At 38.0% G+C, this 18,237-nt stretch overlaps 1 protein-coding gene across 4 annotated transcripts in view; it reads left to right on the plus strand.

Annotated features, from left to right (window-relative positions):
- The window catches only part of LOC144359574 (beta-1,3-galactosyltransferase 5-like), a 68,493-nt gene that overhangs the window by 42,303 nt on the left and 7,953 nt on the right, over positions 1-18,237 (plus strand). The window contains exons 2-3 of one of the 4 annotated variants that reach the window (XR_013422038.1): positions 4,726-4,891; positions 5,557-5,807. The gene's annotated coding sequence lies outside the window, so the exon portion shown is untranslated. Of the gene's footprint in view, positions 1-4,725; positions 4,892-5,556; positions 5,808-8,669; positions 8,864-18,237 lie in introns of those variants that run through there. The other 3 variants (XM_085494779.1, XM_006821515.2, XM_078012689.1) reach the window with 3 other exon arrangements.

Raw genomic sequence — 18,237 nt, forward strand, 5'->3', positions numbered from 1 at the left:
AAAAAACAATCCAAAAGTCATCGCCTTGAATGGTTTATGTTTGAAACAGTTACCTCTGCTTTAGATGAGCAGTGAAATATCTTGTTTATTTGCATGTTTTCCGAGGACTTGCAACAAGATTATGAGTGACACCCCCTGAAATTTCCTTGTCCTCGCAACAAAATCACAGTCCTCGGAATTTTGTCCTCTGTGGCATAGGAAAAACCAGGTCAGCAAAATTTTGAGATACTCTAAAAATGCGTAAACAGGGCATATCCTTAATAGATTTGATGATATGTTTTTTAATTTTATGGCAGTAGGTACAGGGGAAAATGGTGTCCTCGTATGGGGGGTGCTGTTACCTAGTCCTCACAACATATAGCAATCCACGTATGTGTGTGTCTGTGTGTGTGTGTGTGTGTGTGTGTGTGTGTGTGTGTGTGTGTCTGTGTGTGTCTGTGATTCCCAGTGTTTTCACATATGATTTCTTCTGTGATTTTTTTGGCTTGGCCGATTTCTTTCAAACTTAGCAGGTAGGTCACACCTTCACCCTAGTTATCAGGAAAAATTTGAAAAAATTGTTTGGCCCATCGTTGCCATAGCAACAGCCAAAAAACTGATTTTTGGATAGCTTCGCGCCAAATGTATCTCCTCCTACAAATGTAGGATAAAACACTTCAGACATAGCTCATTCTACTCAGCTTGAGTGTGGACACAAAGTTACTATTTGAATTTTTGATATCTTTTATCATTACCGAGAAACTTGACCCCAAGGTTGAGGTAATTTTTCACTAGCAACGGCTTTTAACTCTTCTGTGATTTTTTTTCGGCTCGGCTGATTTTGTTCAGACTTCACAGGTAGGTCGTACCGTCACTAATTGGAAAACAATCCTGGCCCACCACTGCCATTGCAACATCCAAAAACTGTTTTTTGAATACTTTCGCCCCAAATGTATTACCTCCTACCAGTTTTGTAATAGCAGTGTTGAAATGATCATGCTTTTTATTTTGGCTACGTAGCGTACTGGTAAGATATCACCGACACCGACATTGTTACACTGTATCAACGTAATCCCAACGCAACTTTTAACTTTGAATCGAACTGTTAATGCTGCCTTCAATCTAGAAAATACTATCGCAAAAAGGTTGGAAATAATAAATGTAACAGCAGAATACGTCCTAGTAATAAACTAAGTGACTTCTAAAGACTGAATGGCTTTTGCGAACTTCGTATAGGGCCCATTTAGTTATAACCCGACGGTAGCTTCACGTTTATGTCACACCATGGAAACAGCTAAAAACAAGTTGCTTGTTTTTGAGCGGAGCGGATCGACGACAACCAGCCTACCGGCTTGTCTTGTTGTTTCCTTCTGTGTCTGCCTCGATGCTGTTGATTGTTTTTATGTAATTATACAACACGTTAAGTGTTTGTGTCTAGTTTTTAATTTGTCTTAGAATTTGGCGGGGGTCGGGGGAACTTAACCTCTTGCAATGAGAACCAATGTGACTGGCCTGCCAACGGCGTGCTAAGGTGATTATAGTACCATTTAAAGTAGTTTGTTTTAATTTACCCGTGAATCAAAAATCACTACACTGTACTTCAACACTGCAGTTCCCATTATAGCACGTTAAAACCTGAAACCTCGTAGCAGGCCTGCCACACTGGTTCTCACCCAAGGGAGTACAATTTTACGAATTAAAAAGGAGAATTATAAAAACATACAATTATTATATAAGATTAATATACGTAGAAAAAAAATAGGTTAAATCGGGGGAGTCGTCACCTGCGTGTGCGTCAGATGGAGATAGCGTGTCATTGTTTACAAACAAATGTCTACCCATGAGCCTTTGCGTTTTTAGCGCGTGTTGTTATCGTCGCTTGGGACTCAATTCTTGCGCGTGTGCGAAAGTAAGTGTGTGGTGGTAACAGAAGATGAAAAAAACAGACCGGGGCATCGGAATGAAGTGCAGAGCAGTCCACTTGATTAAACTAGACTAGCTAAAAATACAGCTTGTCTTTCACATATACCTTTCGGCAAATATCATTTTCGTTCTAAATTACCACACAAAAAATGCCATTTTTCGAATTGAAAAGTGACAATCTTGAACTAATTATATAGTCTGCATTACATTTTTAGGTTACCAGGCCATTCATCTGCCGTTATAAGCATGCGTTGAACGATGAATAAATTTCCGTTTGTGCTGCTAATTTGTTGCAATGTCACCGTCTGGTTTGCCTTGTACCAGAGAGTGAAAAAACCCGACAGCAAGTATGAACTAGTAAGGGACGACGGGGACACTGTCAATTCTACGGCAAATGTCGAAAAACTCCGACGGGAACTCAACAGAAGTCTAGTTTTCAACGAAACAGACGAGTATACTAATCTGCACGACTATGAGTTAACGCTGAATCATCCGCATATGTGTAAGGACAGGAAAGTATTTCTATTGGTCTTAGTAACGTCGAAGCCTGAATCAAAGACCGTCAGATCAGCGATTCGGAACACGTGGGCAAATGAAGTTGCTACTAGAAACAGAGATATAGTAATCCTATTTCTGTTGGGCACGCCCACAAACGACAGCATACAAGACAATCTTATAGAAGAGAACAAACTACAGGGTGACATATTACAAGAAAATTTTGTCGATGATTACCTTAATCTGACTTTGAAAACCATCATGGGGTTAAAATGGGCGACGCAATATTGTCCCAACGCTAAATACGTCATGAAAACCGATAGCGACGTGTTTGTCAACTTTGAATCTATAGTCGAATTTCTCGCAACTCGACCGATGACAGGCTACGCCGTTGGGCACCGTTTTATCGCGTCAAAGCCGCAAAGACAGAAGGGTAGCAAATGGTACACGTCTGAGGATGTTTACCCTGGTCCGACATATCCTCCTTATCTTTGCGGGACAGGATACATAGCGTCCATAGACGTAGTAACTCGTTTGTATTTGGAATCTATCAGAACCAAATTATTGCACTGGGAGGATGTGTATGTAGGCATAGTCATGCAGCAAATTCAGATTCTGCCGCGACATGATAATCGTTTCGACACATTTTCGAAGCTTTACAAACCACAACAACCATGCTCGTTATACAGATTGTTCACTGTACATCACGTGAAAACAAGTGGTATGTACAAGTTGTGGAAAAAGTTTCAGAAATATAAGCTACCAGGGAAATGTCACGCTTATAATGAGTTGTCCTGAGATTTATATCTTCTCAACATAACCACGTGACCAAAACTTCCATATACATTAACTCAATTGACTGCCATGTTGATTTGCAGCACAAACAAAGAAATGCAATGCGTATATTCAACTTGAATTCATGGAGGTTTTGTTTCTACATCGAGAAGACGAGGGACACGAGGCATGTATTGGAATGTCGGAATTCGTAAAAAATGTATGGTTGCTTTCGCTAATCTGGGATGCACCACTTAAAAGGGGTGAAAAATCATTAAAGTTTTTATTGGGGGGGGGTCATCTGGTAGTGATGTCAAGCTATATTCAAGTGTGTCCCATGCGCTAGATTTGTTGTAGTAGAGTCATCTACAAAAGAAAATTATTCTGCAAAAGCTACTGAAAAAATGCATATTTGGGGGAAATCACTTACTTTTGATAGAGAAAAGACATTACAGCAACATCATCCTTAAAAATGCGAAGTTTATATATTTTCTCCCCTAAAGCCCATCCCTCATTATTGTGTAAAATTGTGGGTATTTTGAGTGTGTTAACATAATTCCGTTTTACATTACATCTTGTACGTAATTATCGCAAAATTGAATCATTGTATCGGCAAATAATTATAGCAAGTATAATTTGTTGGATAAAATGATGATAGCGTTGTGGTATGTGTGCGTATATTTAGGTTGTGCAAAGCGCATGTGCACTAGCGAAGAGTCACCACATTCGAACATTCAAAAACTGGTGAAAATAATGGAGGAATTTATACATCATCAGAATCAGTCAACGAAGCTGTTCGTGTAAAAAGCTGTTCGAGTGCGTGTTTAGGAGGGCATATTTATTTGTATCCATGTAGTAGGTAGTTTATAATAAGCCATTAAACAACTCCCGAAGTTCACTTGGTCACTTGTATTTTGTTTGCCAATGTTTACGTTCAGTACACTACATAGCATTTGATCACTCAGCGAGTAGGACATCTGATGTTCATCGTAACGACCATTATTTTGTCACTTTGCGTCTGTGAGTGCATAAACTGTTCGACAAAAACGTACGGTAGTGGGAGGGGGTGCTCGCATATGCACTGAGTGGGGAAAAGGAAGGTAACTATTAAAAGGGAGGGCAGATTTTTAATTCCATAATGGGTGGCACATTGTGAAGGGAGTAGAGAGGGAACACAACCGAACAGTTTTTGGGTACCCTAATTTTCGTTAATGACATTTAAAATTGATAGGAACAAGCAATATCTAATAATTTGAATGGGAATGCGTGAACTCGTTGGCTGTTTCTGAATCTATACTAAATACAAATGTTATGTAGGATAGGAATTCATTCAGAATTCATAAAACACGGTCATATTTACACTTTTATTTGTAGCCTTGTTGTCGCCCTCTGCGTTGGCAGCCTGACAAGGAACATGGGACTCAAAGACGTACTAATTTCCGGGATGTACTTCTGGTCTCATGCCACTAATCAACCAATGGCTGCTCGTATCTGCTCGTCAATTTGAATGCCTTGCAAGAACCAATGAAATTTTTTTAATATTTTTTTCCTCAGGTGCTCCCTGTTTGAGGGCGTAATCACCTGGGTCAAAGGTGAGACCAACATGTGGTCTTTTGATTACTACTTAGCGGCTGTGTACCTGTGGGTTTATTCTGTGTGTATTTGGATGTTCTAATCTTGGTGTTTTTCCAGTGATTTCTCTTGGTGCAATCCAAATACAGTAAGTGTGTCTTGTTTACCTGAGATTTGCAAGAGTTTGAGCTGGCCAACCACAGTCAGCTGGCATCGGTGTCGCTGGGTGTATATGATAGAGGGAAGTTGTGCAACCAAATTTGCCGAGTTCGCAGTTTTTCGCCGATAAATAAATAACTAAGGCAAAAACTCACGGTTTTTCAGCATTTCTGTAATAAAGACATTATTCTCTATCAATAGTCCGCCCAAAACAGGAACATTTCTACTAATTATTGTGCTTTTTCGACGTTTTTCGAAAAACCTGCGATTAGGCTGCGAAAGTTCCACCCCTCTGGAATGTTCTGTCCATGGTACAAGCACGACTTCCGGTCGTGCTAGATTAGTTCGTGGCTGTATCATGCATAGGACCACTAACCACATTCCCAGCAAGCTGAAGAAGCGCGAGCATACCGGATATCGGATCCAGCATGATGTGATGTGATTATTTCGACAAGAGAGGGCGCAGTGCATCACAAACAAATTCCATACAACTGAATTGACAAAAGGTTAAATTTCGATAAAATGTCAAGATGATTTTTGTCTTTAAGTCTGTTTTTGTGGGTGGAGTCTCTACTACTCCAGAATTTCACGATCACATATAAATTGTTCAATACCTTTCAGTATTACTGGGTTTCTGTCTTATTTTGTACCAAGATTTATGACTGACTTAGAAGTCATCTATTTGACTGAGCTATGATGATGACTGTCCTCCGTGCACTGGTTGACAATGGGCGTGATTTCACCGAGTACGTTGATCTGAACAGATTTTGCCGAATTGTTCCGACTTAATCAAAGCTGACAAAGAGCATCCGTATTATATTAGGATCGTCTAAATATGGATTACAAAAGAATGTATACAAATCCAAATAATAAATGAAGATACTAAACTATGAAAAAAGTACAAATGTTTGTTCTGTTTCATAATATTTAGATGAATCGCGCCCTCAATGGTAGCCTGTGAATGTTCTGTAAATGTGCAAATTAAGTATAGTGTTTGAGTGAAATGATTAATTGCAATGATATTGCAGTACACAAAGTAAGGTGTAAGTAAACCTTCCCTGATTTATACCGTCTTCCTAGGCCAAACATTTTCCTATATTACTAATATATGTTATATACGTTTCCATGGTGACATCGTTGTTTAACACCTTTCCATCGCTATAGAAACCTGCTTGCACGCTGGGCGGTTTTCAGGCAACAGTGGTATTGGATTGGTATTAGTCAACTTTGCTTCAACCAAGAGCAGTTTTAATATTTCTTGTTACGAAAACAACTTCACCATGATTCATACTAATAAAAAACGTTTGAATGAGGGCTAGTCGCTCCTACGAAATATGGAAAAGATGCACTCTTTTTTCTTTCTTTCTTAGATCAGACTTTTTTTATTCCTTGTTTAATTAATTCTTTTTTTCTTCATTAGATTTGTGTGATTCTCAAAGAATTGTAATTGAGATCATTGATCGGAGACTGAGAAGAAATGAAATAAAATGTTATTCCATGTATAACCTTTTTCCTCATATGCGCAAGACTTTGGTACTTTGTTCATGATACTCCCTTGAAAATGCAACTTGGATTTGTTATGCGGCGGGCGGAAAAAAATGAAGATAAAAATAAGTTTTTTTAGCAATTTTTTGCACTTACAAGTCGGCGGGCGCGAGAAATTACGCTGAAATAAAATTTTATTTTTATTTCATTTTTGGCTTCTGTTCATTCGGCGGGTTCGCGAAACAAGGGATAATAAAAGTCTGGCCTTATAGCGAATACAAAGTTTTGCAGTTACATCATATCAGAATTAGAGTTAAGAAATATCATTACCCTGCCAGTGGTTAGGCTCTGGTCTATATTCCAGCTTCGTATCCGTATCTTATTTACTTTGTGTTGGACAGAATGGAGCCACTTAATAATTAGTTACGTTACATATTGCTACGTGACGTCACTACTTAGATGCCTACGTCATTGGTACGGTATTTTTGTTCATGCTAAGTGCCACATCAATCCTTTCGGAATATGTTTCAAGAGGTAGGCAATGCAAATTGATTTTTTTGTACTTCAAGCTGGGTACGTCCCTCACAGAGATCGATTTCCATTGTTACTATGGCAACATTTATTTATGTGTGAGCGTTCAATATTCATAGCTTTGGGTTGGATTACACAATCTATTAGATGAATTAAGTAAAATATAACTTGTAATTACGTCACATTTCATTATCCATAAAGATTATTAATACGGTGATTAATTCAGACAACGATTAACGGCAATCAATCACCACTCTTGGCAACCGTGGCATATCTTCTTTTCAATATGTAAAGCATAAGCAGATTCTCTTTCTGGTATCGACAGATTAAGTAATTCGACATTGCCCCCGCATAAAATAGCAGCCCGTAAACAAAGAGCTTTGCGTACAAAACCCAGAATGTAAAACTCGCATAAAGAATGTAAAACTTGCGGTAACCGGGAACGATGGAACAACAGCTGTATACACATGGAAGTAAGGCGACTCTCGAGACGGAGGGTAAAGTTACTGCCGTCACGGTATCTGCTGCCAACTGGCAAATGGGATTCGACCAAAGCAATACTAGTATCATGTTATTATCAATATCATCATGTTTTTAATATTTTTAATAATATTTGAATATGAATTGACTAGAACTAAAAAGCAAAGTGGCAAATGTTAACGTAATGTCATATTTGTTTGACTGACACATGGGTGTATGCTAATTTCTACAGGTTATATAACACGTCGTATAACACATACCAAAAGAGAAGATTTTAATTAGGCACTATTTCGAATCGGATTTGTTCTCAGTGTATTCCAAGAAATGTGGACTAATAAATACGAAACCAATAAGTTCTATTCTAGACGAAATCGATTTTCAGTGATATTAGTACGAACGGTAAATTTATCTTTTGAGTGACAGATATTTTTTCCGCCACAAATTTTAGTGCAAATATTTTCACATTTTGTAAAATTGTTTGTCAGTTTTTATAAATAATTTATGTTGGGAAAGAACAAAAGATTAATTAACGTCGGGTCACATACTGTTGACCTTTACTAAAATGATTTATTATATGCATATATTGACACGAACTATTATACCTGATATATGCACTGAAATGTCCGTCATCAAAAACACGAGTCGCATTCAACCATGTTATCATCTGTCTTTGTGTGCGAGCGCCCTCTCTTGGTTGAAATCAATAAATAAATAAATAAAACATAAATTTTCTGTACATTATAAATATGTTCCTCCTATTGTGGATTTTATTTAGTTATTTGTTATTTATTTATAAACACTATATTGTGTCTAATTTAATATCATTATATTTTAATTATTGTTGTTTTAAAAAGCAGCCCTTATCCAGACTGAAATATCCGTAGCCTGCCAGTGTATTATGTTATCATCCAGCTCCGCCAGAACGGATACTTAATTGCATTGTGTGTCAATTACCACGGGAAACCCGCTGCGCTGAAGTATGGGTTGATTCAACTAGCATTTCCAATTAGATCGCCTAAACTGTTCGTGATGCCATTTCAAACGTTGCCATGGCAAGCATTTCGCATACAAAGGTCATTAAAATTCCCATTAACATAACTAATAAATAAGGTGGCAGTGAAGTCAGTCAGTTCATACTGTGAAGTCCTTACCTCATCTCTGATTGGAAACATGACGATTGTTTTTAATGATAGGCTTGAATAAATTACGATATGTACAGATGCATCATTTCCTAATTTGCATAGTTATGGAACGTCTTGCTTCTTATCTGGGTTGTGTCTGTTTGCTTTACGCATGCGTCGAGTTTGACTGTTCAGGAGCAAGGACATGTATGTAGTGGGGAATATACGTATATTTCAGTTTGACGCAATGAATAGAATATTTTACGAGTTCAACGCTGCGTAATCTCCGTGGCCGAGCACCTTCCAGTCACTGTCGCGAACTGTCATCTATCTAGACTCCGTAAGTAAGTTAATTAATTATTAGTCGAATGTGTGAGATTCGTGTTAATCGTGCTACATTCAACCACAAACCTTAGAAAAGAGATCTATGATTCAACATATTTTGCACACAATCTCTCAGTTGCTCGTGTGTAAGGTATATTTTAAATACAAGGCGAAATCTGCGCGACACTGTCAGTGTATGGATGTAATAGCACTAGTAGCAGTGGTACATACTAACGTCATCCCTGCCTATCTCAGCCTCTGTCTATCTTCCCATCTCTTTTTCCTTCTCCCTATTTTTTTCCCGCCTTGACCTCAAATTTTGGCACAGTAATCTTGTATTTCAATTTAGGCATTATAGACACCCTGTAAATAAACAGTACCGCATTAACTTGTTTGTACGTTGTAAATCAGCCTTGCATTCTTCGGTGTCAGTATTTATCATTTAATGTAAACCCAATTCACGCGTCTCGGGCTCACGAACGACTCCTGGCATCGTTTCCCAGCGGTCACATGAACGTGTCAATTGCCGTCGCGCAGACTCGATGAAGTACAGTAGAACGTCAATTATCCGTACAGTTAAGGGGACATGCTTTTTTGTTCGGTTACGGCATAACAGTTCGGATATGCGATCTTATGTGGCCGGGGTCAAATTTACAGGCTCGCGTACACACAAATTCTAACGCAAATGACTGTAATGAAATCAAACAATAGCACGTGTAGAGTACGTCATTACAAACATTTTTTATTTAATCAGTTGCAATTTTAAAAAGTAATACATTGTACAGCCAAAACAAAGTCAGCTTGGACGTTCAGTTGTGAGACATGACAAAATAAACGGTGTCAGCGATAGATTTCGAGTATGAAAGAACAAAATAAACGCAATCGTTTAAATCATCTTTGTATTACAACACAACTTGAAAGCAACAGTCTCACATTAAATATATGTTTATAAATTATCAAACTAAACATTCAATGAAGCGGACTGCGACGGTTATGACGAAAAGACAATGCTAAGACGAAAAACATGTGACAGTACGATTGTGCTCGTCTACTACACGCCCGGGACTACACGTTCAAGTATCCAACTTCCCAATACAAAACATGATTAGTATCAGCAATAATTTCTAGTACTGCCTGGATAATTGCGTATTATTAGTTTACATCAGACATATTCCTGTACAGGATTTTTTAACAATGTCTCAAATTTCCGAAAGAATATTTAAATAAGTTGGGATGAATTGAATTTCCATCTGTTAAAAATCAGCTAAACAGTTCACCACCACGATTATAGTGAATTGGCGAGTTATCAACGAAGACGACCGGACGTCTCCGGTCATGAACTGGCTGGTTCGAATTTATCCACTTTTACAGTGATGAATATTGCGTTCGAGTTGAGTTACTTGTAATTTCAAGCTTGATTTACATTTTTCTTGTGGTGTTTTTCGTCAATGTATTAAATATGAGTGCGTTGGGGAAATAGCATAATTATATTACGTCAGTGAAAGAGGCTGGTGAGACTGTGTCACAACGCGTTCTATTTATTACCAACGCGCGTGGTCGGCGCCTCTGATTGCGTTTATTTTGTATTTTTATTTTCAAAATGTATCACTGGCTGCGTTTTTTTGTTACGTCTCGCAACTGAACGTCCAAGCTGACTTAGTTTTGGCTGTAATAAAAATGTTGCACGCTGGAATGTTAAAAAATTGTTTCAAAATGTCCGTAAAATGTAGCGATAATAAAGTTCCTTTGCTTTTTTCTTTGGAAAACCAAGTGGAGACGGATTTCTCTAAACGATCGTAATTGGCTGTTTTCATTATCTTTCGTTTCAGTCCTGCACTTGAATCCATTTTACTGGAAAAATCCAGCAGCGTTTGTTTTGCCTTGATATCAGATATCGTCGATTTACCAACACCATCACGTGCAACACCTAGCCGTGGTTTCGCGGCGTGTTGGGTCCGGGAAGGTATTTTGCTTCGTCTGTCAGTTATATATACATCGTCGGTATACAGTCGGATGTATATTTAACTGACAGACGAAGCAAAATACCTTCCCGGACCCAAAACGCCGCGAAACCACGGCTAACAAGACGACTGTAATATTTATTGTTCACAGTTGACTTCTGTATTATACGGAACACAGCCAGACATGCATACAAACTTTAGGGGATACACAGTAGGTTTGGATACCTCCATGGGATAACTGAACATTTCGGATAATCGACGTTCTACTGTATAGAGAAAACCAATTCACAAGGTACTGATACGGAAAATTAACTATCGAAGAAAAATGCGAAGTAAATCGCTGACACTGTGTGCTGCGGCTTATTGAAAGTAAGCATGTGATTATATGTCATCAGGAAGTGAAAGTAATAGTCTTAACGTCATTTATAGTACCTCCAGTTTCAGTTCGTGACTACTAGTACTCGTGTGATTTATAAACCGATAGTGACGCCACTCTTCCAACCTACATATAATGTATAGTTCAGTGTATCCGTAATGTATTGTTCTAGGTATTTATAATATACAGTGCACGGTATATATAATATGTTGTGCCAAATATATGTGATATACATCTCAAGGTATATATGATGTTTAATCATGTGTATGAATTGTTAAACAGGACACCCTAACTTCACATTGAAAGTGTAATTAATTTATTAATAATGCTCCTTCTAAGGAGCTATTGATGATGGAGTGTGTGTATTCAGAGCAGGTTGTACATGATTTACACTATCGCAATGTGTCCATGTGGCGTTGATGGAAATATTAAAATTAATATACATGAGATGCAATCAAACTGTAATCCCATTTAGTTTCTTTGTTATCCCCAGTTACGTAATCGACAATAATGAATTGAATGACGTGCGGCACCGGGGAGGTCCTCACGAGGTTTTTGTGCAGAGACATGGATTTCTTATATTTCTGTAAACCTTTCTCTCCGTTCTACTTCATTCCAGACACGGGGTAATATTACTTATTAATCATCGTCTCAGTGCTCAGGGCATCAATGTGAATGATTATTATTTTTTTAGTATTTCAGTATTATTATTTTTGATTATTGTTCATCGCTAATGGATGTGGCACGTCTATACGGAATATACTAAATAAGCAAGCTCTGCAATATTATATTCAGAAAACCACAACTAAAATAATACGCTGTGTAGATAATGAACGATTTTTTGCCAGTTACATAATTTTAGCTCAGAAGGCATGTAACGCTCAAGCGTTCTCCAAGCGTAGAAATCGAATGGCCGGATAATGCAAGTACAGCTGTACAGCCCGACCCTATATCGAATCCAATTTCTGTGGCGGTGGTTGATGACGTATACAGTAATGGTTCGTGAAACATGTGACCGGTAATACTTAGTTGATGCATGGACTGAAAACGTGCCATACACTGCATTGGAAGACTATCGTGAGGATTCTGGACAACCATCACGTATCTCAAATGATTGGCACGAGTTGATATGCACGTGTCGACAAACGTGAAGCGTACATTATTTTTCATATCCCAAATTACACAAGGATTACATGATTTGAAGCGCATTAATCATGGCGTCTCTTACCTATCTTACAAATAAAGGTCACTAGCATAATTACCAGCCTACACGAACTATTTAATAGGGCATTGTAGGGCATCTTATCTCGGAGGCATAGCGATATATAATGTCAGTGTATGGATCATATAGGAATTTAGACTCTGCAAAGCTCCGTCGTGAATACGGAATATATGCAATCATTGTTGTTTTATAAAACATATAAAAAAAATGAAAATTCCCAACAGTCAGTAAAGGGTCAATGGCATTAGAGGTTAGATATTGTTTGCTTACATTGGCTGAATTGAGACAATATGCAAAATAGCTGTTTAATATGCACGGTTATGGCTAACCATGTCTGCACATTACACCAAGGTAATTTTGGACCAAATGTGATCAAAATCTGAGACGTTTTTGAGATTTTGCTTACACAGACTGAATTGAGATAATTAATATGCAAATTAGCTATTTAATATGCATGGGCCTGGCCCTAAAACTATATTATATCGCGAGTTTCCCCCAAGAGTTTCACTGAGGGCAAACAAAATGCATATGTATTGATACTGAAATAATGAATTGATAGATTAGTGTTATTAATATGTACGTTATACGTCATCTCTATAATATCCCCAAAGGTAAAAGATGTCTCTGAAATCATGATTGAACCACAGCCAAGTCATTATCTAATTGTAGGTAATATTTTTATTATGCTTCACGATAACCCCCGATTATTTCAATACGTGTGTAGGTTTTAGTTGTTTGGAAAATGTAAGTATTCATCACTATGTATTCATTCGAATTGGTCATTTTGATTCGCAGACGTGATTGTTTCGGCTTAGGTTTTAGCTGTATTATGGATTCTGCTGCCGAATTTAATCATTCTGATTAAATCTTCCTTCGCCACAACGACCTGAAAATGCAAATCTGTGTAATATATAGCCTGAAAAATGAATACCTATAAAGTAAAATGAACGTACAGTATAATTATGTACATGCAGTGGGCGATTCGTAAAACACTTCTAGCCAATATTACCTGGCATGTTACCTCATTTCGTGGCATACAATTCATTGATCAAGAACAACAACAATGCAAACAAAGCACCATTGAGTTATTGAACCGCGGTTCTATAGATGTGTAAATGGTTGCTAGGAATTTATTCACAATATATCGCGCTTTAGGGGGAGATCATGGGTTGATACGTATATGACGTTTATCTCGTTTTCTGTGTTAATTGCAATTAACTTCACACACACCATCGACATCCGTATTTTTGGCGTAATACTACTGAGACCTTGATATATATTTCCATCATGACGATATTAAGAAACAAATCAGACAGGCGGACAAAGCAGACAACCATGCAAATAAACAGAATGGTTTTCGTTACACAGAAATTTAGTGCACGGATAGTCATAGAAAAAACATGGCACGTGCGTGTAATTGCTGCAGGTAAATAAAGTCAGACAACAATCTAAAAAAAAGGCTACAACAAATTTGGTTTTTGAATGTGTTCTTGTCTATACGTGACTTGAACACCAATGCTTAAAGTAAACTAAACGTGGTAGCCTACGTGAGTTGATGTATCAGACATGATACAGAAAATTGCCCTCCTAACACACCAACACTAATGTCAAATACTCTGTTTTACATAAATAAAACTCATGGTCTACGGCCCGCGATCTGATGTGACAACCCGGTGGGGGGGGGGGGGTGTACTTGCAAACCCATACCCCTTATCAGACTAAAATAAACTCCCTCTTTTTAGACAAACTGTGGATATTTGACACCCCTTTCCAGACAGTAAGCATAAATGGTACCAAGGGAAAAGTGTCATGATTATATTTCTGCTTAATGGTGGTTGCCATGACATCTACTGATAAAGGTCATATGATGGGGCCAGATGACAGAACTGGTTGGGATCCGTCCACACGTTCGCATGAGCTTGCGATTTCAAGCTTATGCGGTATCTTGGTCTTAGTCCAGAACTAATGATGTATATTAATGTCAACTGTGGAATGTTATTGCAAGACCATTAGCGCCCATAGATATAAACTGACGTTGACACTATGACAGTGATTTTCCTAATATAGTGACGATTATTCAATTGTGTTATGATGTGTAAAAATTTCGTGTGATTGGCTGTATGATTGAAGGTTACGCCCTAAAGTCGTTATACTGCTTTGTAATTGGTTAAGGTTTTGAAAGTGAATAAAGTTGTTTGAGTTGGTCTTGGCGAGAACACCAGGACAGACGCAGTCTTGGGGCAGTCTTGGGTCAGCCTTGAGATAGTCTTGGGGACTTTTCACCAGGGCGCTGTGTCTTATAGAGTACTCGACTGACCGACTAAAGACGAGAGTTGAAACGTATTTTGTTGTGTGCGTCTATTTGACTGTAAAGCTTAAGTGACTTTTCCGGTCCCGTACCTCAAGGGGACGCGATAGAGAGACGAGACGAGATTCCCCCCCCCCCCTGACACGTGTGGAGAACCCAGAGGAGAAGAATTTCCCCGTGATAAAAGCATCGAAATGACGTTACAGAAAAACAAATCAGTTTCATTCTCCTGATTGTTGGATCACTCGAGCTCTAGAGACAGTCTTTGTAAAATATGGACCCCTTTTTCGACAGCAATAATGAATAAAGGGATACACCTTTTCAGACAGACATGGTAAAATAATATACCCCATTTCAGTCTGAGACAGAAGTGGTGAATTTGGGACCCCTTTTTTGCGGCACATATACATATAGCACTTCAATGTGAGTAACCCCCCCCCCCGGGTGCGACAACATTGCCCATAGGTAGTTTTATTAACAGGAGTGCGAACATGAATATTCAATGACAACAACTGCCCACAGCGCTATTATTTTGTCTTCGAGTGCGAACGACCGGTTCTTGTCAGCGTAAACAAGCACGGCGGCCTATAGAATCATCACAAAAATACATGAATAGTTTAAATCAAGAAATGGTGATATTATAAAAAAGGAATTTGGATTACGGATATGTGTAAATTTTCTTAGTTGTAGTCTTTATTTTATATATAATTCCCTGATCACCATGGATACGCCGCAAGCTCAATTCTCATTACATTGATGAATATTTCGTGCACGTTCCCGGCCGTTATCTGTCACCACGATCCAATGTATAGAATTGTCGATTTGCAACACTAAATATTCACAGCGAGAAAATTTAGACACCGTTTATTATGTGAAAACATGCGATCTCCAAGTTTTATAACGGTGTTTTTTTTTCAGTGAGTCGCGTCAGCTGGCAATGAAGTGACGCCGTTCATTGCTTTCATCTGACATGGTTTTGATCTGTAGTCGCCGCAGTACAAAAATGTTTTTGTTTTTTTTGTTTTTTGTTTTTTAAATTATTTCATTTCAAATGACGAATGAATCCACAAGCAAACAGAGTTGTATATTTGAACGGCATTGTTTAAATTGATCTACGTCATGTTGACGTCACAGGCATTTTGTCGCTTGAGGCGCAACTTATTGGGCAGTTGTATTGGGGCACGTAATATAGCATTGCATAGCGAGTTGCTTTGGATTGAAAAAATAGCGTGGAATACCGGTACAAAAATGTATTAAAGCGGGAGGGTCGTCACCTGCGCACGCGCGGGAATTGAGTCCCAGGCGATGATAACGACACGCACTGAAATGCAAAGGCTCATGGGTAGACGACTGTTTGTAAACATTAACACGTTATGGCCTTTTGACGCATGCGCAGGTGACGACACCCCCCCCCCCGCTTTAAATATAAAATACATTCAGTGAAACTCGTAAAATACAATCCGTATGCAATTTATGGTACTCATGACGTCATCAACTAATTAGAAATTATACAAGAGTATGGTTACAGCAGCCCATCCATCGCTAAATCCGTCTCACAGACAATTCTAGAATTGTTGATGAAATAAGGGAAAGGTGTGATCCCCGAGTTTGCTCTGTGGAACACGTTACCCGTTGTTTATACAATTGCACTGTCAATTTGTGTGTGACGTAGTCCCGTTCAAAATGGCCGACACCATAGTAAGCCTAGTCGATATGAGGGATATCAGTCAGTGTTTCCATGGTAACGTTCTAGCTTACTTTGTTTCCCTCGCTATTTTTATAAGCCTTTTGTCATATAACCCATCGCTCAACAAATTAAATCATGCCGGCACATTGATGGGGATTGTCAGCTTTTGAAAACAAATATATCAGTGTTTAAGCAAGTGCATTATTGTTAGTGTAGCTATTTATAGAAAGCATTTATGTCTTGTTTGATTTAAATAACCCTTGAATGCTCTCAGTAAGTGTATACCGGCCTTCAAATTGAGGCTTGATAAGCACCTATCATATAAGACTTACCCGAACTTCACAGCAGTGCCGTGGCCGTGATTACCCTTTCTGCCGACCTTTGGCGCTAAACAGATTATTTATTTATTTATTTATTTATTTATTTATTTATTTATTTATTTATTTATTTATTTATTTATTTATTTATTTATTTATTTATTTATTTATTCATTCATTCATTCATTCATTCATTCATTCATTCATTCATTTATCTATTATATTCAGAACACCGTCAACTAATTATTGAGATCGCCAGGAAAATTGATAAACGCAGTTGGTTTGACAACAAATCCTGTAATAGTAGAGAACTGATCACTCAAAGTCGCTTTATTTTAGAGGTCATTCTACTTTATTTTCTACTAATCTGTTGGACAATGTTTCACATAAGCTGTACAAAACCAAAAGCCCTTGTGGTGCTTACGGAGGCTACTTTCGCACGAAGTAGGAGTAGTACATTAATGTAGGAGCCTACTCACAAATGCAAATACCCAGAATTTATAAATAATGGTACTCCATCAGGGCGAATATGGGGGTGTCGAGAAAAAAGGTGTGTATATTTTAGTGAACGGCTGCCATTTCGTCAGTGTTTTATCATTGACTTCATCGTTCGTATTATGACATATCTCAATTTGTTGGTTGGTGACATAGGGTGGGGATGTTATGTCATATGTCAATTTGTTCGCTGGTGGCATAGAATAGAGATATTATGACATATCAATTTGTTGGTTGGTGACATAGGGTGGGGATGTTATGTCATATGTCAATTTGTTCGCTGGTGGCATAGAATAGAGATATTATGACATATCTCAATTTGTTGGTTGGTGGCATAGAATAGTGATATTATGTCATATCTCAAATTGTTGGTTGGTGGCATGATAGAATAGAGATATTATGTCATATTTCAATTTGTTGGCTGTTGACATAGGATGGAAATACTATGACATATCTCAATTTGTTGGCTGGTGACATAGAATAGAGATATTATGTCATATCTCAAATTATTGGCTGTTGACATAGGATGGAGATATTATGTCATATCTCAATTTGTTGACTGGTGACATAGGATGGAAATACTATGACATATCTCAATTTGTTGGCTGGTGACATAGGATGGAAATACTATGACATATCTCAATTTGTTGGTTGATGACATAGGATGGAAATACTATGACATATCTCAATTTGTTGACTGGTGACATAGGATGGAAATACTATGACATATCTCAATTTGTTGGCTGGTGACATAGGATGGAAATACTATGACACATCTCAATTTGTTGGCTGTTGACATAGGATGGCAATACTATGACATATCTCAATTTGTTGGCTGGTGACATAGGATGGAAATACTATGACATATCTCAATTTGTTGGCTGGTGACATAGGATGGAAATACTATGACATATCTCAATTTGTTGGCTGGTGACATAGGATGGAAATACTATGACATATCTCTATTTGTTGGCTGGTGACATAGGATGGAAATACTATGACATATCTCAATTTGTTGGCTGGTGACA

Source organism: Saccoglossus kowalevskii, chromosome 21, assembly GCF_978046115.1.
Source record: "Saccoglossus kowalevskii chromosome 21, keSacKowa6.1, whole genome shotgun sequence".
Lineage (NCBI taxonomy): Eukaryota > Metazoa > Hemichordata > Enteropneusta > Harrimaniidae > Saccoglossus > Saccoglossus kowalevskii.